This window comes from Tenrec ecaudatus, chromosome 8 (genome assembly GCF_050624435.1).
Source record: "Tenrec ecaudatus isolate mTenEca1 chromosome 8, mTenEca1.hap1, whole genome shotgun sequence".
Lineage (NCBI taxonomy): Eukaryota > Metazoa > Chordata > Mammalia > Afrosoricida > Tenrecidae > Tenrec > Tenrec ecaudatus.
Window position 1 is genome coordinate 68232642 of NC_134537.1, and position 26689 is coordinate 68259330.

At 43.4% G+C, this 26689-nt stretch overlaps 1 protein-coding gene and 1 pseudogene across 1 annotated transcript in view; both read left to right on the forward strand.

Annotated features, from left to right (window-relative positions):
- The window catches only part of DLGAP2 (DLG associated protein 2), a 287488-nt gene that overhangs the window by 150600 nt on the left and 110199 nt on the right, over positions 1 to 26689 (forward strand). The window lies entirely within an intron of this gene.
- On the forward strand, positions 22858 to 23349 carry LOC142454351 (peptidyl-prolyl cis-trans isomerase NIMA-interacting 1 pseudogene; annotated as a pseudogene).

The window sequence follows — 26689 nt, forward strand, 5'->3', positions numbered from 1 at the left end:
TTTCACATGTTTGGTGGCTTTCCAATGTGCAGACCCTTGATGGCCTGGGCAGTTTTCACAGGTGTGCTTAAAATGGACCCAAAGATTCAACCCTCTTGGTTTGCATGTGTGTTAGTCCAGGTAGATTAGAGAAACAAATTCAGAGACACTCATGTATAAGAAAGGACTTTATATCAAAGAGTAATTGTATATTAAGAAAGCATCTCAGCCCAGTCTAGTTCAACTCCATAAATCTGATATCACCTTATACATCCAATACCAATCTATAGAGTCCTCTTCAGACTCATGCAACACATGCAATGTTGCCGACTGCAGGAAGATCACAGGCCAGTGGGTGGAAAGTCTTGTGGATCCAGTGGCGATGAAAACAACTCATCGCAGCACTGGTGTGGGTCTCCACACGGTTCCTCCAGCTCCAGGGTTCTGGCTCCATCAGGGTAGCTCCATGTGTCTTGTTAACAGGAATATCTCTCAGGAAGTGTGTGTCCTGCCTCCACTGAGCTATTTATCTCCATAGCACCTCCAAATGAGGTCATCAAGCTGTGACCTGACAGACAGCCTAAACTCCACCCCTTCACAAGTTAACAGATTATGTAACTGCCACAGCATGATTTTGTTGGGGGTTTAGGTCAAGTGAGTAGAGAACTATTTTGGCAGATCACCTCAGGTAGAGGGCCATTGATTTTTTTCTTAAACACACTCTTAAATATGTTAAAGAATTTCCTTAATATTCCTAGTTTGTTGAATATTTTTGTGAATTTTTTGTTTGTTTGTTTTTTATTTTAACAATTTATTGGGGCTGATACAATTCTTTTCACAGTTCATACATATACATACATCAATTGTATAAAGCACATCTGTACAGTCTTTGCCCTAATCATTTTTTTTCTCTTTTCTTCTTTTACATTTTATTAGGGACTCAAGCAACTCTTACCACAATCCATACATATACATACATCAATTGTATAAAGCACATCCATACATTCCCTGCCCCAATCATTCTCAAGGCATTTGCTCTCCACTTAAGCCCCTTGCATCAGGTCCTCTTTTTCCCCCCCTCCCTCCCCATTCCCCCCTCCCTCATATGCCCTTGGTAATTTATACATCGTTATTTTGTCATATCTTGCCCTATCTGGAGTCTCCCTTCCCCCCTTCTCTGCTGTCCCTCTCCCAGGGAAGAGGTCACATGTGGATCCTTGTAATCAGTTCCCCCTTTCCAACCCACTCACCCTCCACTCTCCCAGCATTGTCCCTCACACCCTTGGTCCTGAAGGTATCATCCACCCTGGATTCCCTGTACCTCCAACCCTCATATGTACCAGTGTACAGCCTCTGTCCTATCCAGCCCTGCAAGGTAGAATTCGGATCATGGTAGTTGGGGGGAAGAAGCATCCAGGATCTGGGGGAAAGCTGTGTTCTTCATCGATACTACCTCACACCCTAATTAACCCATCTCCTCTCCTAAACCCCTCTATGAGGGGACCTCCATTGGCCGACACTTGGGCCTTGGGTCTCCACTCTGCACTTCCCCCTTCATTTAATATGATATATATATACATATATACACCTACATATATACATATACACATATATACACATACATACACACACTTATATCTTTTTTTTTTTTGCATGATGCCTTATACCTGGTCCCTTGGGCACCTCGTGATCGCACTGGCCGGTGTGCTTCTTCCATGTGGGCTTATTTGCTTCTGAGCTAGATGGCCGCTTGTTCACCTTCAAGCCTTTAAGACCCCACACACTATCTCTTTTGATAGCCGGGCACCATCAGCTTTCTTCACCACATTTGCTTATGCACCCATTTGTCTTCAGCGATCCTATCATGGAGGTGTGCAGTCAATGATATGATTTTTTGTTCTTTGATGCCTGGTAACTGATCCCTTTGGGACCACTCGATCACACAGGCTGGTGTGTTCTTCCATGTGGACTTTGTTGCTTCTGAGCTAGATGGCCGCTTGTTTATCTTCAAGCCTTTAAGACCCCAGTCACTATCTCTTTTGATAGCCGGGCACCATCAGCTTTCTTCACCACATTTACTTGTTCACCCACTTTGGCTCCAGCCGTTGTGTTGGGAGAGTGAGCATCATAGAGTTCCAATTTAATAAAAGAAGGTATTCATGCATTGAGGGAGTGTTTGAGTAGAGGCCCAAGGTCCTTCCGCCAGAATGGTGAATTTTTATAGGCTTGTCCTGTGGTGATTGATGTGATCATATGGTTCTTTACCTTTATTTTATTTAGGTGGTGGATTATGTTTATTAATTTTCTAATGGCAAATCATCTTGCATACCTATGAGCACTTGATAAGGATTAATTTTTAAATATGTTTTTAATTCTATTGGCTATGACTTTGTTGGGAATTTTTATATCTATGGGCTGTTCATGGGCTATTTGGGGGAGGCTAGGTGTGTTACCATAAAATAAATTGAGAAATATTCTATCCTTTTCCATTCTCTGGAATAGTTTAAGTAGGTCATAAGCTCTTCTCTGAATGTTAGATAGAATTCATCAGGAAGTCATCTTAGGCAGACCTGTTTTTATTGTTGGTCATTTTAATGATGTCAATTTCTTCTTTTCTTTCTTTTTATTTAATCATTTTATTGGGGGCTCATACAATTCTTATCACAACCCATACATAAATCCATTGTGTCAAAAACATATGTACATTTGTTGCCATCATCATTCTCAAAACATTTGCCTTCTACTTGAGCCCTTAATATCTGCTGCTCATTTTACCCCTCCCTCCCCATTGCCCCCTACCTCATGAACCCTTCATAATTCATAAATTATTATTATTTTGTCATATATTACACTGTTCGATGTCTCCCCTGCCTTCTTCTCTGCTGTCCCTTACCCAGGGAGGAGGCTATACATAGATTCTTGTAATCAGTTACCACTTTCTACCCCACTTTCTCTCCACCCTGCAGGCATCGCCACTCTCACCACTGGTCCTGAAGGAGTCATCTGTCCTGGATTCCCTGTATTTCCAGTTGCTCTCTGTACCTATTTACATCCTCTGGTCTAGCTAGATTTGTGAGGTAGAATTGGGATCATGATAGTGGGTGGGCGGGGAGGGAGGGGGAGAGGAAGCATTTAAGAACTAGAGGAAAGTTATGTTTCATCGTTGCCATCCTGCACCCTGACTGGTTCATCTCCTCCTCACAACCCTTCAGTAAGGGGTGTCTGGTTGGCTGCCAGTGGGCTTTGAGTCTCCACTCTGCACTCACCCACATTTTCAATGATGTGATTTTTTGTTCCTTGATGTTTAATACCTGATCCCTTCGACAGCTCGTGGTCACACAGGCTGGTGTGTTTCTTCCATGTGGGCTTTGTTGCTTCTGATCTAGATGGCCACTTGTTTATCTTCAAGCTTTAAGACCCCAGATGCTATATCTGGGCACCATCAGCTTTCTTCACCACATTTGCTTATGCACACGTTTGTCTTCATTGATCGTATCAGGGAGGTGTGAATTTCTTCTTTCCTTATATGTCTGTTCAAATTTTCTGCTTCCACCTGTAATAGTTTATGAAAGCAAATTCACTGCCATCAAGTCCATTTCAACTCATAGTGACTCTCTAAAACAGAGTAGAACTTCTTGTTTGGGTTTCCGAGACTACCACTCTTTACAGGAAGAGACAGCCACGTCTTTTTTCTCCACAGTGACTGAGGGTTTTGAACTGCCAGCCTAAGTGTAGCAGCTCAGTGTTTAGCCCACTGCACGACCAGGGCTCCTTTTGTTAATGGGCTCGAACTCCATTTAGGCTTTCTACCCAACCAGTTGGCCTGCGGAGCCATGAGGGTACAGTGGAGAAACACTGCTTGCTTTCTGACAGCTTGCAGTTCCAGTTCGCCGATTGCTATGCTAGACAAGGCTGGAGCCATGTGCTTCAGTAAAGCTGCCTCACGGTGAACACCTGAGGGAACAGCTCGACTTTGTTCCAGAAGGCTGCTCTGAGTCAGAATCACTTCAACAACAATGGATTTGGTTTGGGGTGTGTGTGTGTGTGTGTGTGTGTGTGTGTGTGTGTGTGTTTGTTTATTTTTTACACTTACACTATTACTTTAGTTTCAAATGGATGAACATTTAATGAACACTTTCATTAACTACTATGCTTATATTTATGTCACAGACTCAAGCTATTTATTAAATTCAGCATGTATCATTAATATTATAGTAATAAAGTTATTCTCTTTTTCCCCTTAAGTAACATGAACTCCTTATAAAGTAATAGGTAATAAAATACTTAGTGTACAAAATCATTAGTCATAATATGTGATTGCTATAAAATGAAACATATTTTAACTACCTCAGTGATATTTCATTTCAACCACTAACTGGGAATTTCATCGTAACAAAGGTAGCTGTTATCAGATGGAATTAAATGTACTGGCTAGGTAACTCTTCTTCCTCACGCTGTTGGTGTGTTGTTAGATGCTGTCAGATTGATTGTCCCGGGACTTTCGGGGTTGCAATCCAGGAAGTCTTCTGCAGGGCTTTTCCCACAGAGCACTGGCTAGGTTCAAACTGCGAACCTTTCAGTTCATACCTGCGTGCTGAACCACTGCCCCACCAGTTTCCTTCCCTGAGTGCATAGTATGTTCTAGTAAAGTTACGTAAGTTTGTATTTGCCTTACCTACACGACTGTACTAGGAATTCTTTAAGAGCAGAGAACATGTCTTAGTTATACTGGTAAAGAAATAGTAGGTGTTTAAAAATTGTGTGAAGGATTAAATTACATATTAGATTAATTTAATTGGGACCAAATATATGGAGTAGCACAGATAGTATGTTAACTCCATGTACCGGCAATCTTCTTGGTTAGGGCCATAACTTTAAAAAATTGTGCAGGTCATATCGTGCTACTGAAGAATTTCAATCAGAGCGGCAGACTTTAGAAAGGTCAATTTGGCAGTATTTTAGAGAATAGGATGAATGAGGCAAGGCCAGGTGGGTACAGTTAAATGTCCCTAGAGCAATCCAGGTGCGATGTAATAAAATGATGCAGCAATGGCAGGAGACAGGGAATTGGTCAGAAGCTAGAGCAGCCAAAGGGATCGAATTGGACAGGTGTCAGTTAATGGGAGCAGTGTGTGACAAGGAGCAGGTCCGGGATGACACCCAAGAGTGCGACTTAGGCAAGATGGTTGATACGACTCTGTGAGAAAAGGAAGACCGAAGCCAAGGTCGATTTAGGGCACATCTGCTCAGCTCTGCTTGGGCATACTAAGGTGAAAGTGGTCCAGAAGTGTGACGACCAGGTAAGAGAATTACAATAGTTCAATAGATCTAGGTTTCTCTTGTGATCTCGAGTTTCCAGATCAGTGCTGCTTTTTGAATGCTACCCTCTATCTTTTGGTTAGGTGGGCCCATGTGATTAAGTTGATGGTGAATGAGTTTTGAGTAGAGGTGACATCTGTGTATAATTTCTGGCCTGAGGCCCTACAGAGCTCTCTTCCTTAGCTGTAATGATCGGTAGTGACAACAGTCTTAGCCTTAGTCCACTAGAAGGAAGCTAGCAGTCCTCAGGTGACGTACTGTGGACATTTGGCATGAAAGGAGAAAGGTGGAGAGCTGAGTGACTGGACTGGAATCAGAGGAGACAGTGTGAATATGGCTTTTCATTCATACATGTGTATATAGATACACACACAGAATCAGAGGACTACCAATTGATGTGCGTGATTCTTAGTTTCTCGGTGCTGCTGTGAGAAAAAGCACCACAAATGGGTAGCTTTCAAGAACAGAAATTCATTTTCTCACAGTTTAGGAAGGTAGAAGTCCTGATTTAGGGCCCACTGTGGGGAAAGGCTCTCCCCCTGGGGGCTGTGAAGGGAGATGCTTTTCCCTGTGCCTCTTGTACTATTTACATAACTCAGAAGTAATTAGGTTTAGAACACAGCATACATTGATATTGATTAGTTAACATAACAAAATTCACTGCCTTTAAGTCAATTTGGTTCATACAAGAAATCTCTATTTCTAAATGCAATTGCATCTACAGGTGTGGGGTTCAGGAAACAACACGTGGTGTGAAGTGGTATGATTTAATTCATACTGCAGTGAATGTATGGTTTAGTATGTTGATTGCCAGTAAGTTCATTTAACCCATGGCCACCTGGTGTGTTACAGAGAACAGCTGCAGGGGGCTTCCTTGTCTGCAATTTTAACAGAAAGGCAGTGGGGGGGGCCTTCTCCGGGGTGGCACCAGTAGGTGAGCTCACCCAACCTCGAGGGAACCAGCCATCGAGCACAAGCTGTTTGCACCCCTGGGTTCCCGTCTGACTTAGTATACATAAGGATTGATCCCAGTTCTAAATGCTGAGAGGACCGAGGAGTAGCACCCACAGAAAGGAGCATATTTAGCACGCATGTCTCGGTTTCTAAATGCCATCCCCCAGTAAAAGGAACTAGTGTACTTTGAACAAATGTTTGTGGACCAACCACTTCCAGTATGGAGCAGAAAAACACAAAGGAACCCCGAATATTATGTAATTTCAGAACATAAGGAAGTAATTAAAATTTTACAGGAGCAAAATAAGAAGAATGTTTTGTTCTTCAAATTGTTGCAGCGCTGGCTCCTGGATGTCCGTCTGATTCATAGTGCCCCTGTCTGTACAACAGATCGAGTCACGGCCAGTGTCACTGCACCACCCTCAAAAGTCTTCTCCTGTTTGAGCTCACTGTGTGATCCATCAGTCCTCTGGACTGGTTGTTCCCATACGTCTTCACTTTTCTTCGCTCATTTCCTCTGAACGGCGAGAGACCGGCGTTTAAGATCCCAGTCACTACTCACCAAAGTAGGATGTGGGGCACTTGCTTTGTGGACTGGGTTATTCTAATTGACCGCGTCATCTGCCCCCAGGACTGTGGTTCTGAGCCCCCGGGCCCAGGATTCATTCCTTTAAGGTGAAATGTATGCCTTAGAAGTGTTCATAAACTTCCCTCCTGTACGCTCCATCACATGCATGGATGCATTTGCAACCTGCCAATACTATCTATCAAACCTGTATTTACTCGTGAGTATACCCCCACTCGCGGCCCCACATCCACTCAGTGTGTGTGTGTGTGTGTGTGTGTGTGTGTGTGTGTGTGTGTCCACTTGTAGACCACCATTCTGGCAGGATTTTGAACACACGGTATTTACTTCGATGGACTGTAACTGTTGGCTCTTCCCAGTGTCTTCCTGCGTCGCCGTCACTTTTCCCTGGCTTCGCTCTTAACACATATTGCCTCCCGTCACTCACGCACTATCTGCCTACTCTCTGGGCAGTAACTTAGTCTCCCTTGCTTTCCCACCTCCAGTAAGTATCCAAAAATGTGTCTTCTAGAGTTGAAACATTTTGTTGACTTTCAACAGTCGTGGTCTCATATAATGTTTGCGCCTTTGTCTTTCATTCATTGCCCACGCACGGTGTCCCCAGGTTCATCCGTGTCCCAGGTGTCTTACAGAGACACTGTTATTCTGTTACTCCTGTGAAGAGTTACAATCTCAGAACCCACAGGCAAAGTTCTACTCTGCCCTGTGCTGTATGTCAAAGTTAATTTTAAAAAGTGTTTATTGACCTAAATAATTTAACACGTAGAACTATGCAGGTCACACTCTTGACTACACTGCAACAAAGCTAAAGACTAAATACCAAAAATATGTTTTTAAAATATGTAATTAAACAATATTTTAAATCTATGATAATCCACGGTGTTATTATTTCCACGCTTCCTACACCCTGCAGAGCCGACCACCGAAAAACTACCCTGCATGCTGGACCTGATCTGGTTTTCAACATTTTCTGGGGTTTTTTGTTTGGTTTTGTTATTGTTGCTACGTATTAGGATGTGTCAGAAGTGTTATGTCATTGGAGATCACACTCATGAAGTTGTGTTAGATGTTTTTCTGTGTTTCAGTATATGAAAAGCAGGATGGATGAACCTATAGGGACAGCAATAGAATAAGGGTTTTGGGGGGAAGTGGGTGTGTTCCAGTGGTGGGGGTGGGGCTAAAAGGGAGGTGATGTCAAGGAGTTCAGGAAGAAAAAGGATGTTTGGAAACTGATTGTGGTAACAATTGCACAATTCTGCCTGACGTGATTGAACTAGGGAATGTATATGCATTAACTCCCAATTAATAATAATTTTTCCAAAAAAAAACAACCTGAATTCTATGTCTTCCACCACCCTAAGTGATCCCCTAACTAGTTTCCCTATCTACTTCACATCTTAATCCACGAAAATGCATTGCACATACAGCAGCTAATGGTCTTTAAAAACAAAGATTAGATTAGCGCCCTGCTCCCCTAAAAAGCCTGAAGCAAACCCTTCTCACATTTAGAATAAACCTGGAATTATCAAATGTGGTTGACATCATCAAGTCACCCTGGTCCACTTTTACCTTTTCAATCATAAAACTCTTCTCTTCCTACTTTGAATACCTAGACTAGCTATTTCTTTTACCTAGAATGGTTTTCTCTCCCTCTTTGCCAACTCTTTTATTATTGAGTTATCAGTGTAAATAGCACCAATATCTATTGCAGCTACTAGTTGCATTTTTATTACAAAAATTCATTTTAATTGTTTCTACTTATTATTAAAACTTCCCTTTTCTCATTTGCTTATGATCTGTCTTTCCAGAAGGAGCCGTGTTGGCATCGTATTGCCATATCCCTAACACAGAAGATGATACTGGCTAGCTGGATGCATTCAGTAAATACATGTTGGGTAGACAAATGAGTGGGTGTATGAATAAATGTAAATTTTTAAAAGCCTAGCATCATTCCTTGCATATTATCTTCTCAATATGTAATTGTTGAGTTTCCAAATATGACAAAAGGAGTCAAGGAATTTTGGTTAGGAAGTGCTGTGTGTTCTTAGAACTGTCGTGACTAAATACAACAGAGTGGGTGATTTCAAAAACCCAGAATGGATTTTCTCTTCATTCTGAGAGCTACAAGTCCAAATCCGAGCCTCGGTGTGTTAGACAGGGTTCTCTAGAGAGACAAAACCAGATTTCTAGGAATTTTATATATATTTATAAAGATAGATATATAGCACAAGAAATGAACTGTTAAATTATATGCAGATAGATAGATAGATAATACAAGAAATGAACAGTTAAATTATAAAGCAGTACAAATAGCTCAGTGTAACGCACTCCTGTGAGAGAGTTGTGAGGCACTGGCAGTCCTTCAAGTCTTGAGGGCCTCCAGGTAGTCCTCTGTAAGAGAGCTAGGCTATCTCAGCACAGGCAGCAAACAGCAAGGCAGGTCACCAACCATTAGCCAGGTCACCAATAGTCAGTCCCCAACTCCAGGGATGTACATTCCAATCGTATGGTCTTAAAGGGACCTCAACTTACAGCGACACAATCCACAGGCTAGGCGTCCCACAGGTAGTGTAGCCTGTAAATTGCGGCACAGAACAAGCAAAGCAGCCGCACACTGGTCTGATGATCAGAGAGCAAGAGACAAGAAAGGTGAGGCTCACCGAGCCATTTATCTCTCCGCCCTTCAATTAATCCCACTTGCGTTTATCGGCCAGGCTGGCACCATAAACTAACTATCTCACTCGGGGGTGTTGATTTCTTCAGGCAGCTTCTGAAAAGGACCTGCCCGTGCTGGTCATTTAATTTCTGGCGGCTGCTGGCAATGACTGGGTTCCCTTTGCTTGCTTATGAACCCCGCATGCTCTCTTCTCTCTCTGTGTCTGTGATTGTCCAATTGTCTACCTCTTTTATGAAATGTCACTCAGAAAAGGTTAGAATTAGGACCCACCCCGCACTAGTATGGCTTCATTAATCTACCCGGTAGCAGCTGCAAGGAAAACCATTTCCCCAAACGTGGTTACATTTGCTGGGGTAGGGGTTGTGTTGTGGACTCAATAAAAACACTCCAGCATGTATTCTGTAAATGCTACTATGTAGGCCTGTGTCTATAATCCGATTTCGGAATGGGTTGTCTTTTATGTGAACAGCAGAATTATTATAAGTTCTGTTTTGAGTCAGTCATTTGTGAGAGACAAAAGTGACTAATCCGGCTGCAGAGAGATAAGGGGATAAGAGAGAGGCCAAGTTTTCAGAGAGCTCCCAGGAACCCAGAAGCAGAAGCCGAGGAGACAAGGCTCTCCGTGCAGAGCTGACAGAAACACAACGCCTCGCCCTGCAGCCCGCACCTGACCTCAGTCTTGCAGGCTCCTACAGGGTGAGAAAGTAACTTTCTACTTCTTAAAGCCACCCCCTTGTGGTCTTTCCATGAAAGGACTTCAGTGTATCTCTTTCAGGGCAAGAGGGATACACGGCTCAGTCCTTAACAGTAAAGATCAGCCAATTCATGGTGTGATATGACTTACAGATGTCACTAAAATTGAGTTTTTCTTAAAACATGCCTGGAATCCATTTATAGGGCACAGCTTAGAGTGTATGATCAGGACTCATTGGCTTAAAAAAGGAAAGACGTAAGCCAAGTAACGGATGCTTTCACATTGGTTCATTGTATTGGCTCAGATGAAGGAGTCCAGGGCTGACGTGAAGCCTGAGTTCGCTGAGGTCCAGAAGAAATTATCCCAGCCTCCTCCTTCCAGTCCCGCAGTGCTCGCTTCTTCATGCGCTCTCCAGGACCTGACAAGAGAGCCAAGAAAGACGCCACACATAAAACTTACCAGATTAGTGACCAGGGCGGGAAAAGAGCTCCTTTTTTTTTTTTTCAATAATGGCAGTAAAAATCCTAAGCTTCAGCCTTACTTTATTCATTCAACAAATATCTCTCAGCTTCAATGGATCAGGCGCAATTTTAGCTACTTTTCTTGTAAAAAACAAACAAAACTCACTGCCACTGAATAAATTCCAATTCATAGTGACCCTGTAGGACAGGGCAGAACTACCCCTGTGGGTTTCTGACACTGTAATACTTTATGGGAGTTGATAGCCTCATCTTTCTCCCATGGAGCAGTTGGTGGTTTCGAACTGCCGACCTAGCAGTTGAACAACATGAACAGAAATCCCAGCCTTTGAGGTTCCTATTCTCTAACATAAGAAAGCAAACAATAAATGCAATAGCTGAGCTATAATAAGTGCCATGTGTTTTGCATAAAACGTTGCTAGATGCCCCGAGTCGGTTCTGATCCAGAGAGACCCTGTGCACCACAGAAAGCGACACTGCCCCGTCCCGCGTCATCCTATGCTTGCTGCGTTCCATGGTTTCAGCTATGGTGTCGATTTATCTCATTGAAGGACTTCCTCTTTTGAGGTGTCCCTTTGCTTTACCAAAAATGATGTCTTTCTCCAGTGACTAGTCCCTCCTGACAACTGGTCCAAAGTACATGAGATGAAGGCTCACCATCCTTGCCTCTACAGAGCACTCCAAGACCCACTTGGCCTTGACACTGGCCTGCTTATAAGGTGCAGTGTGCATATAAAACAAATGCAATGGGTGGCAGTGGGGAAACTGATTAAAGGCAGACAGTCTTTCTGTTAAGATATGAAATTCAGCTATGTAATCTGTCTGAAGACAGGAAGTGCCGTGGAGAAGGATGAACATAGCGGGCTGATCCAGCGTGTCCGTGTGAGTCGGTGGGTGGGAAGGGAAGGTGCAGTGAGAGATTGTGATTTAAAACAGTCTCGTCCAGGAGGCTTTATTGCTACCACGATATTTGAGCACAGGATCTTGCCATGTAGATACGTGAAAGGGCAGGAGGCACAAGCATCAAATGGCCTAAGGCAAGAACCTGGTATGTAGAACAAAAGGACCAGCGTGCCGCGGCGTTAGAATGGCGTGAGCCAGGAGGAGAGTGGTCGGAACTTAGGTCAGGCGAGGTTGAAGAGCTGTCTGGAAAGACGATGTCAGGTTTTGCAGTCCACAGTATTGTAAAATTATTGCCTTATGGCTGTGAAGCACATAGTGAGATAATTATTTTTATGTTTGAGGAATTAATTTACTTATTTGGGGTAAAAATATAAGTAACACAACGTTTTTCTCTTGTGCAATTGCACAAACCCAAGTGCATCCATCGCCAACAACCATCTGGGGGGATATGGTCCAGGTCCAATTTCTGTTTTCCTTCCCACCCTTGATAACCTTGTGACCCCATTGTGAGACCAGCAATGTGTGTCTTGTTTGTGGTTGATTTATCTCACTCTGTGTGGAGGTTCTGGTGGTGCTGTGGATGAGAGGCCTCCCGGCTCCTGGTCGCTCTCAGGAGAACGATGAGGGTGTCTGCTCCCTTGAAAATTTACCATCTCAAAATCCTTATATGGGGTCGCTCTGAATTCTAGCAACATGTTGGATTCTATGTTTTTTCAAGGTTCATTTCTTCTTATTGTAAGACACATTCCATGGTGTCCACAAAGCACATTTCCCTACCCATTCATCTGTTGGCTATTAGGAATTGTGCTGTAATAAAGATGAATGCCCTGTGTCTCTTAGAATGGCTGCCGTCGCCTGTCTTAGTTATGTACCTATGATGGCTGGGAGCTCTATTTTAAACTTTCCGAGAACCCGCCAAACCATTTTCCCCAGCAATAATACCCTTTTGCATTCCACCAGCAATAAATGAGGGGTCCTGCTTCTCCACATCCTCACCAACTTGTTACTTTCTATTTCTAACTTATTTTAATAGGACCCGGGCTTCTCTGTTGAAGCTGGCTTGTAAAGGGACACCGAGGCAGAAGCGGTTTTGAAGTGCCTGCTGTAATGTCATTGTACTGAGTCAGATGATGGAAACTCTGATCAGTGTGACAGAGCCCCCAGGGTGAGAAGTGGTCCGGTTCTGTACATATGTTAATGACACAGACAAGATCATTTCCTCAAGAAGTGGATGGTGTGTGATAAAAAGCCAGGAGTCCATCATGACTCCAAGAGCGAGGGGATGAGAAACCAGAAAGCGTGACTTGTCATTTACTGACATGGTGAAGCTGCAAGTGGAATGGGTCTGGCAGTGGGGGACGGAGACCAGATGTTTGGCTGCTCACAGATTAGTTTGAGTTGGAGACTGGATCGAGTTGGAGGCTGGATCGAGTTGGAGGCTGGATCGAGTTGGAGGCTGGATCGAGTTGGAGACTGGATCGAGTTGGAGGCTGGATCGAGTTGGAGACTGGATCGAGTTGGAGGCTGGATCAGGTTATGAGATGCTTAAACCAAATAAACTTCAATTGACATCAAAATATGGATGGAAATTAAACTGGCAGACAGACATAACTTGAAGTGATTAAGGAGTAAAATATGCATAGGTATTTTAAAGGCTCAATAACTAAGCCCTGCGTTACCCCAACCTTTAGAGATCTGGGATAAGAGAAAGAAGCTGCCAAGGGGCTGAGAAAGAGCAGCCACTGAGAGAGAAAACGCGGGAGAGTGTTGTATGCCGGAAATTCCAGGGAAGAAGTGCTTCCCAGAGGAGCCAATCACTCAGATGCTATTGAGAGATCAAGAGGAAGGCTGCGAATGGGCCGGGCTCTTCTGTGATCCAGATGGCTCCTGGAACGGCGAGTGCAGAGCTGCAGGTGGTGTACACAGAGAAGGAGGAGACTGGGGCAGCAAGCGCAGAGCTCTGTCACAGAGGCAGTGAAGTGGCGCCCGCCTGGAATGCCGGCATACGTGGGTCCAAGAGAGAAGGTATTTTTAGGATACATGTTCTCTTTATGAGAATTCTCTCGAGAAGAGAGGAGAAAACAGGGTAGTACAGAGAGAAAGCGGAATTGCTGGAGCCATGCTGCTGAGTGTGCAGGTGATGGAGGGCTGAGTGTGCGGTGGCAGGACTGGCTGTAGATGCTGTGAGTGGCCATCGGGTTGATTCGGACTCATGGTGACCCCAGAAGGCCCCCTAATCAAATGCTTCCTTGCCTTTTCAAAGCCGGGACTGTTCTGAAGCAGACCGCCAAGGGAGGAAATGGTGTGGGCTATGTCTGACGTCCTCCCGTTACAAAGGGAAAAGGAGCGTCCAAGGCCACATGTGCCCAAGAATAATTCCTATACGTCAGAAACCACACATTTATCCATCCTGAAACCTTCTTCTGACACCAACCATCCCTCCCATGAGCCTCTACTTCTCTCCTGGCTTCCATAATCTGTTGCAATGGCCACTCAGAACTCACAAATAATGCACTATTCATGAGTGGGGGGTTTATTAAGAAAGCTAACTGGTTACAAGTCAGGATCAGAAAGGTTAAGGATACAGGGTTGGGGTTTGTTTTTGGTTTGTTTGTTTTTTTTTTGTCTGCAGTGTCATCTCTCAGCTGTTCCAACAGGCATGCCTCTCTCTGCTCTTCAGCTTCTCAGCTATGCAGTACTGGTGACCTCAGCTCTGCCTGGGAAAGTGTGACAAAGTTCCTTTCGTGCTGATAAATACCTAAAGGACACTCCGCTTTGCTGGTTGCTGGGCATCCCCTAATCCTTCCCACGGTCTAGGCACGTGCTGCTCTGCCGCCTCCGCTGCTTCTGCACGCAGAGCTTCAGACGTGCTTCCCCCATGGCTCTTGGCTCGATTGGCATGGGCTTTCTCTCCTGTGGCTCTGAGGGCTCACTTTGGACCCAGCAGGCTGGGAAAACGGAGCAATCCTTCATTAGAGTTCCATGCGCCCTTGCTGCCTGTTCCCACTTCGTCATTTGGTGAGAGTTAAAGAGACAATGGATCGAGGAGCCATACCAAGTAATTTCACATCACCACGCACACCAGGCCTGTCTTCAGAAGTGCCGCTAGGTGGTTTCAAACTGCCAGGTTCAGGCTGGTAATCAAGCACTTAGCTCTTTGGCTTTAGTTCACACATTTACAAAACACAAAGAACAACAACAAAATACAGCCATCAACAGTCTCCCTCTGAGCAGCCCTGCGGCTTGGAGTGGAGCTGCCCCTGTGGGTTTCTGAGGCAGTAAATCTTCACAGGAGTTCCAAACTCACCCGTAGAACAGGACAGTTGGTCGTTTCAGATGCTGACCGTTCAGTTCACCGTCAGCACATCACACAGTGTGCCACCGTGGCTTTAGGTGATGCGTAAGCCAGTGCATCCGGAGTCACAGGTGGAACGATGAAACATGCAGGCCTGGCCCCCAGGCCTAGGGAGGTGTACAGGGTGATGGGCGTGTGCGGAAGGCCCCGCCTAGTCTGATTCGTTTCTTCCCAGTGAATGAAGCTGAGGGAAGGAAAGTTGGGAGTTAAAGGAAACGACACCAACTAGGATCAGTGTAGGAGGCTATGGGAGTAAGTGAACTAGGGGTGGATAATGTGATTGGAGGAACACGAAGAGCGTGTTGAAGATACTGGTCATGAATTGGAGGGGAGCCCAGTCGGCGTGACTGTTTATTTCTTGCTAGCCATAATTAAGTACAAGGTGCAGGCACTGACTGGGTGGGAAATACTTGAATTGAATTTCACCAAGCTGGTAGGCCCAGATTGGTTCATATGACTATACAAGATATAATCACTCATGTTTGGGAGAGGGTGTAAATTTGGACCTTAACTCCAGGTCACCTCTGCACCCAGAAGTTGGGATGCTCTCAGCAAAATAGCAGGGACCAAGATCACCAGAAGGCCATAGCCCAAAGAAGGACGAGATACGCTGAGCATCAATCTACGCTGCTCAGTGCAAGAGAATGTTTATAAGGTTGACTAACCTGACCCATCCCGTGAGAATATGAGACTTTGGATTTTCCGCTATCTTCAGAGTCCTCCCTGTGTTAAGTATAACTGTGTGATTAAATGTGGACTCAGCTTTTCCTGTCATCACCATCTGAAATTCTTTTGTTAGATGATGATGATGATAATGACGACTTTTCTCCCTTGAGAATGTAAACTATATGAAGACTTGGACTTTTTCTGTGCTTTGCAGTTCTCTCTGTGATAGTGCCTCATACAGAGATAATGCTCAGGAAATATTAGCAGATTCATTCCTGGATCTATAGTGTATGAATTGTACACCTGTATCAAATAGTGTGGCGCAGGACCAGGCAGTGAGTGTTTCGTCCTGTGGTACCTAGAGTTGCTGGGAGGGGGGACCGACTCAAGGTCATCTAACATCAACATCAGCATATTAATGTCAGTAATCGTTAGTGTACTTGCTATAACTCACCACTCTCTCACTACCATTGAGTTGATTCTGACACACAGACCAGATAGGACACAGCAGAACTGCTCCTGTGGGCTTGCAAGACTGCAGCTCTTCATGGGAGTAGAAAGCCTTGCACCTGGTGGTTTTGAACTGCTGACCTTGTTAGCAGCCCAAGATGTAACCATGACGTCACAAGGGCTACTGTTGCTTAGACTAGCCTGTAGTATTTGTCTTGTCCTATTTGTCTGTCTTCTGACAAATTTCAGTTATTTGGGGGGAATGCAGAAAACTGCTCTCAGGAATTCATAGCCAATACAGATAATGTATAGATAGGCTAGATAGTGCTTGTATAGGCTATAAACGCTACATGGGTGGTGTTCGTTGCTGTCAAGGCAAGTCCAACTCGTGGCATTCCCATATGTACAGACCAGAATTGCTTCATAGGATTTTCAAACCTTTAACCTTTTGGACGCAAACCTCCAGGCCTCTAAATGGGTTTGAACTTCCAACTTTTGCTTAAGTAATAGTTTAGCACTTAACCCTTCACTATACGCAGGGACACCTGAAAGGTCAGGCTTAATCCACCACACCCTGAAGTTCTGGCCTGTTTGGGAAGATGAAGGTAGTTGTCTGTTTGGGGCAAGATAATAAAATCAGTATAAGGATCATGCTATTGTCTCTTGGGGTTTGGGGCGGGGGTATTTTTTTTTCATGTTCCCTCAACAAAAACAGAACAGAGAAGTTATCTACCTCAGTAGCTGTTGTTCACTTTGCCGCGGCGCCATGCCCAGCTAGTAGTAGTCGAACGATAAATATTGTTTTGTCTTAGTGATTAGTTGACTAAAGAATGGAGCTTGTAAAGAGATTAGGATGCTTATAAACCATACTGCATATTTGCTATGTGTTCTCCTAGCAGGAAACGCTGTTAAATATTTGACCATTTAATATTTGATGAGCCACAGTGCAAACTGTTAAACACACGGTGCCTCAGAATGAAGTGTTACCTAAGTGCTGCCACTTTTCGCCTACAAAGAAGTCCTGAGGGACTTCGGATTCCACCTCAGCTATTGGTAACGTCATATAATTACACATTCCCATTCCCAGTGCCCGAGACATGATCGGAACCAAGTACATTCTTAAAGTATTGTAGTCTAGCTTCAGATGTCCTCTGATTTCAGGAAAAATAAGAATTAACACCAGGCTGGCTTCAGTGAGGTGGAGATCAGACATCACTTTCCAACTCTTTCACCATTTCTGACACCGACCATCCTCTCTACCCCACTCTACTCTGCTGCTTTCAATCATTGATTGCTATGACCACACAACGCAAGACCAGACCACATGGATGTTGGTGCGCTTTATTTGGAACGTAACAGGCAATCCAACTTGAAAGTAACAGCGTGCAACTTGGGAGAGAGGATCCACGTGGTCAGTCAGAACAGCTTGCGAGCCCACTAGCTCTCAGTTCCTCCTCAGCTGTATCTGCAGGCCAGGCCCCTCTCTGGGCCATGCTCACAGGCATGGGTCTTTGTTAGACGCCTGCCACTAGGAAACATTGAAGTCTCTGCCAGAACACTGCCCTGCAAGCTTCCTGCCCATAGCCCACTACAGCCATTTCCCTGGACTCTGGTGGCTTTGCTTCCATTTTGTACCACGTCCAATTTCATAGCTCTTGCCCTCCATTTTGTCTCTTTTAAAATAAGAGAAATCCATCTCTTTTCCATTGCTTCTTTTTATGCATTACACCTCTTTTCCATTGCCTCTCTCTAAAATGCTTTGTTGGATTGGCCACCTATATAAGCAAGTCACACAATTCTATTGGATAACTTGACATACCCTATTTGCAAGACTGTAGTTTGATCAATCTTCTTTGGGAGAAAGACAAACCCAAGGCCAGAAAAACAATAGATAAGAGAAACCCATTGTACTGCAAAAATGTTTAAATCAATGACAGTATAAATGGACAACTTGATTTGGGGGATCCTATAGTGCCATATTTCCCTGGTGGCACAAGCGGGGTGCCTGGGCCTGCAAACTGCAAGCTCAAACATTCAAAATCACCAGCTTGCTCCCCAGGAGAAAAATGGGACTTTGTACTCCCATAAAAAGTTACAGTCTTGGAAACTCAGGGGCAGTTCTACCTGTCCTATAGGGTCACTCTGAGTTAGAATTGACTCCATGGCAGTGAGTCTGGTTTGGGTTTCCGAACATCTACATGGATTCAGAAATATCCCAAAACATGGCTATAAACCTATAAGGAATACCTGACAGTTCTCTGTGGATACAGATGTTGTTCACATCTCCCAACACCAGAAAAAGATGCTTCACTAGTACAAGATTTAAAATGGGTAAAAATTTAACTTATTTGAGGTATAGCTCAAGTGGCCTTTCCTAGTTTTCTGTCTAAGTGGATCCATGTCTCTACTGGTCTTGTCCTTGAACTACCTACCCAAGAATCGCCTAGAATGTTCAGAAAAGTGCAGGCTTGAGGCTTGCCTCCCCCTTCTAAGTTACATTCCTGGTGATGTGATCCAGGAATGTACACTGTTTTTAAGTAACCAAGGGATTTTGACATAGTTTAGGATTTACACAGCCATTAACTGGAGGGGGTTCGTGTTTCCCTGACACAAGCCTTCAAATGCCAAAGTGACATCCAGCAGATAAATTTATAAAGAGAAATGCCATTGATTTGCTAAAGCTTCAAACACAGACGAAGGCTGAGACGTAAATACTAATGAAGACATTTCAGGCAAAGTTCCTTTGAGAAAGGTATGACATTAATAATGATAATTTTGGTCGGCATTTGCCTACTGTTGCTGATGCAGAGAACATTACATATTTTACACACCTGAGGACCTGTCATGTAGGAAAAATGATGTATTACAATCACTTTGTGTTTGGAAATGGTAGCAGATGCAGAGAGTTAATTACAACTCAGCAAGTTTCATTGACTCTCCATTGTTAAAAGTCACTTACCTTTCCACGTACTCACTCAACTCTTGACAATCATCTTCTGGTTAAAAAGTGATCTTCATTTTTAAAAGAGAGAGATTGAGAGTCAAGAAAGTAATGATTTTCCCAGAGTCATACAGAAAGGACTGGCAGAACAGCGATTCAAGCCAGGTCTTCTGACTTCAAATCCCGAAATTTTCCAAAGTTCCCTCTAGGCCTAGGGACAACTGAAAGTCTGAGTAGAAAATGGTTGATACCTCTTTTCATTTCTATCACTAACCACATAGCTACCGCTGTAGTTCCATTCAGAGAATAAGACTTTTAAAACACTTGAGAAGGAAATCTCCACAATCTTAATTTTTTGTCCACAACTTAAAGTATATGATAGCAAGAATCTCCCCAGAATGCCAAAATATGGGCGTCTATTGAGGCTAGTGCATATCGTATGCATTAACTTTAGAAGCTCGCTACATCCTTATTTAACTAAAATGAGTGTTCATGGTAAAATGATTCCATTTGGCAATGCAAGACTTGTTTTCCCACTCATTTCAAAGCTTCCCCCCACCCCCACCCCCCCGCTAACCTGTGATTCCAACTGACATTATGTTCTTGTCCTGCATTTAAAGGGAACAAATGGATCATAAGGCCACTATATCTGTGATGCTTCAAGAAACAATTTAGACAAGTCTTTATGTTTGTCTGAATTAATCATTTATCATATAATTATAATAATCCATTGCAAATTTTTAGAAATCTAATATCCATGCAGCACACACCAAAATTGGAATAAGAAGATTTTTATGCTCAGATCTCGATTCCATCACATGCTTTGTCTAGTCTTTGGGGTCCCTGTCAAGCTTTCCTTTTCTTTATAAAACAAGGTTACTTATGATGTGTTCCTCACAGAACCATAACTGACATCAAATGAGCTCAGGGAAGTAAAGCGTTTAGTGGAAGGTCCGTTATTATTGCCGCCTGCGCTGAATCAGAGTGCCTAACACTTCCTCCCCGTGGTTCCCTGGAGGGGTGGCGCAGTTCCAACGGGGCCTCGGTCTGCTTTTCAACACTCCTCTAAAACTATAGTGTTTTCACATCAGATCTTCACTAGTTGACATATAATTCACACACCTATAATTTTCCCATTTGAACATCTATAATCTTTAGTTTTCATATATTCACAAAGTTGTTCAAGGATCGCTACAATCAGCATTGTAATATTTTCATCACACCAAACAAAAAGACCATATCCATTAGTGGTCATTCTTCATTTCTACCAAGCTCATCAAGCCCTGACGCTACTACTTTCTATAGGTCTCTGTCGATTTGCTTCTCCTGGGCATTTCACATTGACGGAGTTAGGCTATATGAGACCCTTTTCGCTGGCTTCTTTCATTTAGCATAGTATTTCCAAGTCATCCAGGTCATGTCGGTGAGCATTACTTTGTTAATCACTACTATGTTGCTTTTTGTTACAAATAATATACATTGTTTAAATGTATCATATTTTAATGTTCAATTCATTACTTGATGAATATTTAGATTATTTAAATTGGGGGCCTATTATAGATAGTGCTGCTACAAAATTCTTGTTCAATTTTTGGTAGTGATCACAAAACCACCATCAAAGAGCATACATGATTTCTGGGTCATTTGATAACTCCATGTTAAACCTTTTAAGGAACTCTCCAACTATTTTCCCGTGGTTGTGTCACATGTCATATTTAAAAATACAAATTTTCAATGTAATTTTATATTATATGTGTATGCATGTATATATGTGTCTTTGTCCTTTCCTTAAAGGGGAATCTAAATCATACTCATTATAACATTGACATTTCTGTCTTAAAAACGTGCCATAAGCTGAAGTATAAAGCAGCTTGAACAAGACAATAAAACAGTTTTAGAAAGACATTGAGGCTCTTTAAATAAAGCCTTCATAAAACGAATTGTATTAAGATTAAACACTGCATAGCAAAATTCTGAAGACAAAGGCAAGAATTTAATCAGCTTTCTGTCAATCTTGGAGGCCTTATTTCTAATGAAAATGTCTCATTTTCCAAATAAATATATTTTAAGAGAAAATTTTTCCATATAGATAGATATGGAAAATACTACCTTATGTCACTTAAAATTCCTCTCCATTTTTATTGAGTTTTTCAAGCACTAAAGTTAAAAAAAAAGAAAAACCTCTGCCATCCAGTTGATTCTGATTCATTGCTTCACTGCAGGACAGCGTAGAGCTGCTCCTGTGTGTTCCCAAGACTGTCCCTCTTTATGCGAGTGGAGACCTCACCTTCTCCCGTGGAGCAGCAGGTGGTGTTTGAACTGCTGACACTGAGTCTAGCCGCCTAACATAGAACCCACAATGCTATCAAAACCAAACCAAACGTACAGCCATCCAGTGGCTTCTGACTATCAGCAACCCTGTTTCCTAGACTCTAACTCATGGGCATAGAAACCTTCCTCTTTCTCCTGCAGAGCGGCTGCTGGTTTGAAACTGCAGAGCATGTGGCTTGCAGCCCAATTTGTACTCAGAATGCCACAGTACACTAATAATGGTTTTCCCTAGGTTTCTCTTTGACGGGGGAGTGGTGGAGGAGTGATTAAAAATAAAGGTGATAGAAAATTCAATTTAGAAAAATCCTGAGAAATGGTGAATAACAAAGGACAACATTTTTGCCTTATTATTCTTATTAAACTGAATAATTACTCATGCAAACACTGGAAAGCTACTTTGAAAGGTTTTGGAACCAGTAGCATTTCCAGTAAAAATTGAACTGAGAGCCCTTTGACCACGCACTATTCGTCTTAGAAAACATGGTCGGTGAATTCCATGCCAGGGCCTTTGCCATCACCTTTGAGGAGTTACAGTCTAAGAAGACAGCTTTTACCAGAACATACAATACTTACAGTATTCAGTTACTCTGTCAGTATTCTTAAATGCACCTAAAAATATTGTTATTGTTGTGTTTGCTGAGGCATCCAATCTAAATCATAGCAACCTCGTAGGGCAGAGTAGAACAGCCTGGAACGGCAAGGCTAGGTGGTCAGAGCTTTGCTCCTGGGACCCACTGTACCACCCCTCTTTCCATTCACATAAAAGTGCGTGGCCCTTGCGCCAGCAGATGCTTTATGTATCACAGGGGGGTTATTAGGACAGAACAAGTACAGTTGAAGGCACTGTCACTGGGATTCGTTTCACCCCAGCACCTATTCAGTGACAATGTATTGCCAACCCCCTTGGGATAGGCCCTCCAGTTCACACTGTTCACGTGGGCAACCTGCACAAGAGGCAGTGCTGATTGAACAGTTTCCACGGCTACCTTGCAAACTAGGGGTAGCTGCTACCGCAAGGGTCTTTAACCACCTCTGCTCGATTTTCTTGCTAATTTCCCCCTCGAAGTTAGGAGCAAAAGTACATAACTGGAGGGACTTAGACCACATCCTCCAGGTGCCTGCTGGTGCAGTGGGCTATGGGTTGGGATGCCAAATGCAAAGTCACCAGTTCTAATTCACCAGCTGCTCCAAAGGACAATAAGACTTTCTGCTCCTATAAAGATTTAAACCCTTGGGAAACCCAGAGGAAGTTCTATCCTTTCCTAAATGCTATAAGTCAGAATCAAGTAGATGACAATTCAGTTTGGTTTTTAAGACAGTGTGAGCATCCCTTATCTTTAAGGGAGTCTGATGAAAGGAAATGTGTAACATTTTTAGGCCTCTAATAAAATGTAGGTAATCGATTCCATAGAAAAATAGCAACAATAGCTTAAAAACAGTGCAGAGTCTGGGTAGCCAAACAAGTGACAAATACCCACCAAAGCAATGTAATGTTAAAAATAAAGTGTATTCGAGGAGGGAAGATGGCGGCCGAGGAGACGCTGCCGCCAGGCTGGGAGGAGCGCCTGAGCCGCAGCTCAGGCCCGGGGTACCACTTCAATCACATCGCCAACGCCAGCCAGTGGGAGCGGCCCGGTGGCAACAGCTGCGGTGGCAGCAAGAACGGGCAGGGGAAACCCACCGGGGTCCACTGCTCCCACTTGCTGGTCAAGCACAGCCAGTCGAGGCGGCCCTCGTGCTGGCGGCAGGAGAAGATCACTCGCAGCAAGGAGGAGGCCCTGGAGCTGATCAAGGGCCACATCCAGAAGGTCAAGTCCGGAGAGGAGGACTTTGAGTTGCCAGCCTCTCAGTTCAGCGACTGCAGCTCGGCCAAGGCCCGGGGAGACCTGGGTGCCTTCAGCAGAGGCCAGATGCAGAAGCCATCCGGAGACGCCTCATTTGCACTGCGCACGGGGGAGATGGGCGGGCCAGTGTTCACGGACTCCGGCATCCACGCCATCCTGCGCACCCAGTGAGCTGCGGGCCACGAGGGCTCCGGTCTGTCCTGCGTAGGGCACTCAGTATTTATTCTTCCTACACTGGCTCAGAGGGGGCTCTTCAGGACCTGGGGCTCCAGGGGCCCTGCTCACCCCCTGTTGGGGTGATCCCTGCCAGACCTCCCTCCCTCTGCATCTTAAGGAATTGACTTCAGAAGGGCCATGAGGGGGGAGGGGGCTTCCAGAAGCATCTGAAGGCAATGACCTATCTCACAGGAGGCCTGGTCCTTAGCTGCCCCTCCCCCAGGCCCGGGAGGGGCAGGAGGGCCAGGACTGGTTAGCTTTAGTTCCTCTATTCAGCTGCAAAAAGCAGATGCTTGACTTGGGGGCAGAGGGGGCCTGGCTGCAGGACCCACTCTGAGAGGCAGGGCAGCACCCTACCCTGCTCTGCATTAAACCTCGGAACCGGGGGGGGGGGGGGGGGGGAGGATAAATAAAAAATAAAGTGTATTCAGTAGAGTTCTGGTTCTGAATCAACAGCATACAGTATACTACTACCGCTTCAACAGAAAATAATTATACAAGGAGGGGGGGGTAATTTTTAACTGTTTGAATGCGCTGGAGAACAAACAAAGCAGAGAGAAAATGGAAGCTACTCCGAAAGAGAGAAAACACATTCAGTACAATTTGCATTTATATGAACTCCCTCTGAGCGCTGTGTAATCCGTACTGCTTGGTGCAGTAAGAACTTAAACAGACAACTGCAGTTTTAAGTGAGTGACTAGGTAAAGGATGTCTCAAAGGATGGGATTAAGAAATGCCTACATGACAGGAAGTATAAAGGAGAAGCCATCACAGAAAAGAGTGCGCCATAGAGCAGCAAACCCCTAAATGTATAAGTTAGTGGCACCTGGACTGAGGACAATTCTCATCTGCTGCCCACTGAAGATGAAAAATATCTGTTGGTTGAAACCCACCAAGTTTGATGAATTCAGTAAACATTTTGAGGTTTCACAAAGTGACCCTAACAAAGCACAAAACCAAAATTCTGAAAGTCCAGAATGATCAGCCAAAACAAAAAGTAATCATCTACAGAGAAAGATAATGAGATCCATAGTCTTTATAGTATATCAAAATCAATGAAGAAATACAAAAACAAGACATGCAACACACCAGAAAGAAAAAATAAAAGGTGCAGATTACCAAAACAGACGCTAAGATGACCCAGCTTTAAAATTGGCAAGCAAGAACCTTAAAAGTTTGTGTATTATATCAAACAAGCTACTACAAGATTCCAGGTCCTAAGGGAAAAGTTGGAATTCATGAGTAAATAGATGAGGAAACTCGACATGGAAACAAAGCTGTAAGTAAGAACCCAGTGGAATTTCAGGAATGAAAATGGAAACCATATGAAATGGGGAATTCACTGGGTAGACTTGAGAGCACCTCGAGACAGCAGCAGCAGTTTAGTGATTTGAGAACTTACTTGATAATTGAAGAGAGGTAAAATACCAGGGGCAGTGTCCATAATGTGTAGAATAATAAAAAGTAGACATGAAACAAGAGCACAGAGAGAGAGGGGAGAGAATACAGTGAAAGTGATTTAGGAATAAACAATGGCTAAAGTTTTTCAAATATTTTATTAGAAAAAAATGATAGTTTGTAGATATCAAATGTTTACTGAGCTCTAATCAGAATAAGTGGAAAGAAAACCACACAATAATTTAACTGATAAAACCGTAAATAAAATGAAAAATCTAGTCATAGTGCAGAAGAAGGGAAATAACACAAGGGTCTTCATAAAGGTTATGAAAAATTGAATTTTTAAAATGCATTTATCCATGAATTTTTGAAGCCCCATTGTACATACAGAGATACAAGCCTAAAAATGATTGATTTATATTAAAAAACTATAGCAGTCAATGATAATGGTATAGTTTGTTTAAAGTGACAAAAGAAAAACTCAATAAACATTTATATTATGCAGAAGATTTTTAAAATATGAGAACAAAATAAAGGCTTTTGTGTAAATAAAAGCTAGGAGAATTTATTTTAAATTTTATTTTTATCATGTGTACCATGGAGAGTACAGCTCTAGAGCAACTACTAAAATACTTACAATACATATTAAGAAGACATCCCAGTCCAGTCCAAATCAAGTCCATAGTCAATATTAGCCCATATGTCCGATACTAGTCTAGAAAAGACTCACGCAGTACATGCCAGGATGCCACGTGTAGGAAGATCACAGGCCAGTGGGTGAAAAACCGTGTGGCTCCTGTGTCAGTGGAAGCATCTCAGCACTGCAGGTGGCTCCTCAACAGGAAGGTGAAGCTGAGAGGCAGCTCTTCCAAGCCTCCCTGTGGCTTGTCAACAGAAGACAAAGACAGAGACAGAGACAGAGAGAGAGAGAGAGAGAGAGAGAAAGTTCCCAGAATCCTCATGAGAAGGCCACACCCACAAGGAGGCATCATCAGGCTGTGACCTGAATGAAAAGCGAGACTCCACCCCTGCAGTTATTTATCAAGTTGACTTGAAATGATGTAAGCACCACATATGGCGCCCCCTCCCTGTGTGTTGCGGATTGGAAAGGTATTCTCCAGGGGTTTCAAGGCTGGAACCTTCCCAAAGCAAAGCACTGGGCCATTGGAGTCTTGCTGGAGTAATGGTTATGCATTGGGCTGCAATTCAAAAGGTCAGCAGTTTGAAAACACCAGCGGCTCTATGGATAAAGACGGGGCTGTCTATTCCTGGAAACAGGTACAGTCTTGGAAATTCACAGGGCAATTCTGCTTGTCTATAAGGTCACTGAGTCAGGATGGACTCAACAGCAGTGAGTTTGTTTTTTTTAAGTGCCTCTGGGTAGATTTGAACTATCAACCTTTCTGTAAATGATGAACCTATGGACCAATAAATGAGTAGACTATAAATAGAAAACAACAAAATGGTAAAGCTGACTCTACCCATAATAACAATAATATTAAGTGTAAATTGAACAAATAATTAAAAGACAGATGTTTTAAACCTACAACGTAATCAAAACCTGAATGTGCACTGTCTAAAGGGAATAATGACACAGGTAAAGTGGAGTTAAGAGCCCAGCAAAGCTGTGTCTTGCAAAATAGAAGCAAAAGAAGGCTGGTAGAGCTAGTTATGTAGCACATACCATGAGCATCAGAAGTAAAAGAAGCGGGTTGTTTTAGATGCAGGGATTGTTTAAAGCAATATAAAAGGATACTCAGCCACATTCAAGAAAAAGTTCTATAGTTTGGCGATGAATTAGACTAATTTCATGAAACACATACGTAACTAAAATTGATACAAGGAAAAAGAGGATCTGAATGGTCCCATTAGGTATAAAAGTATTTAATTGGTGATT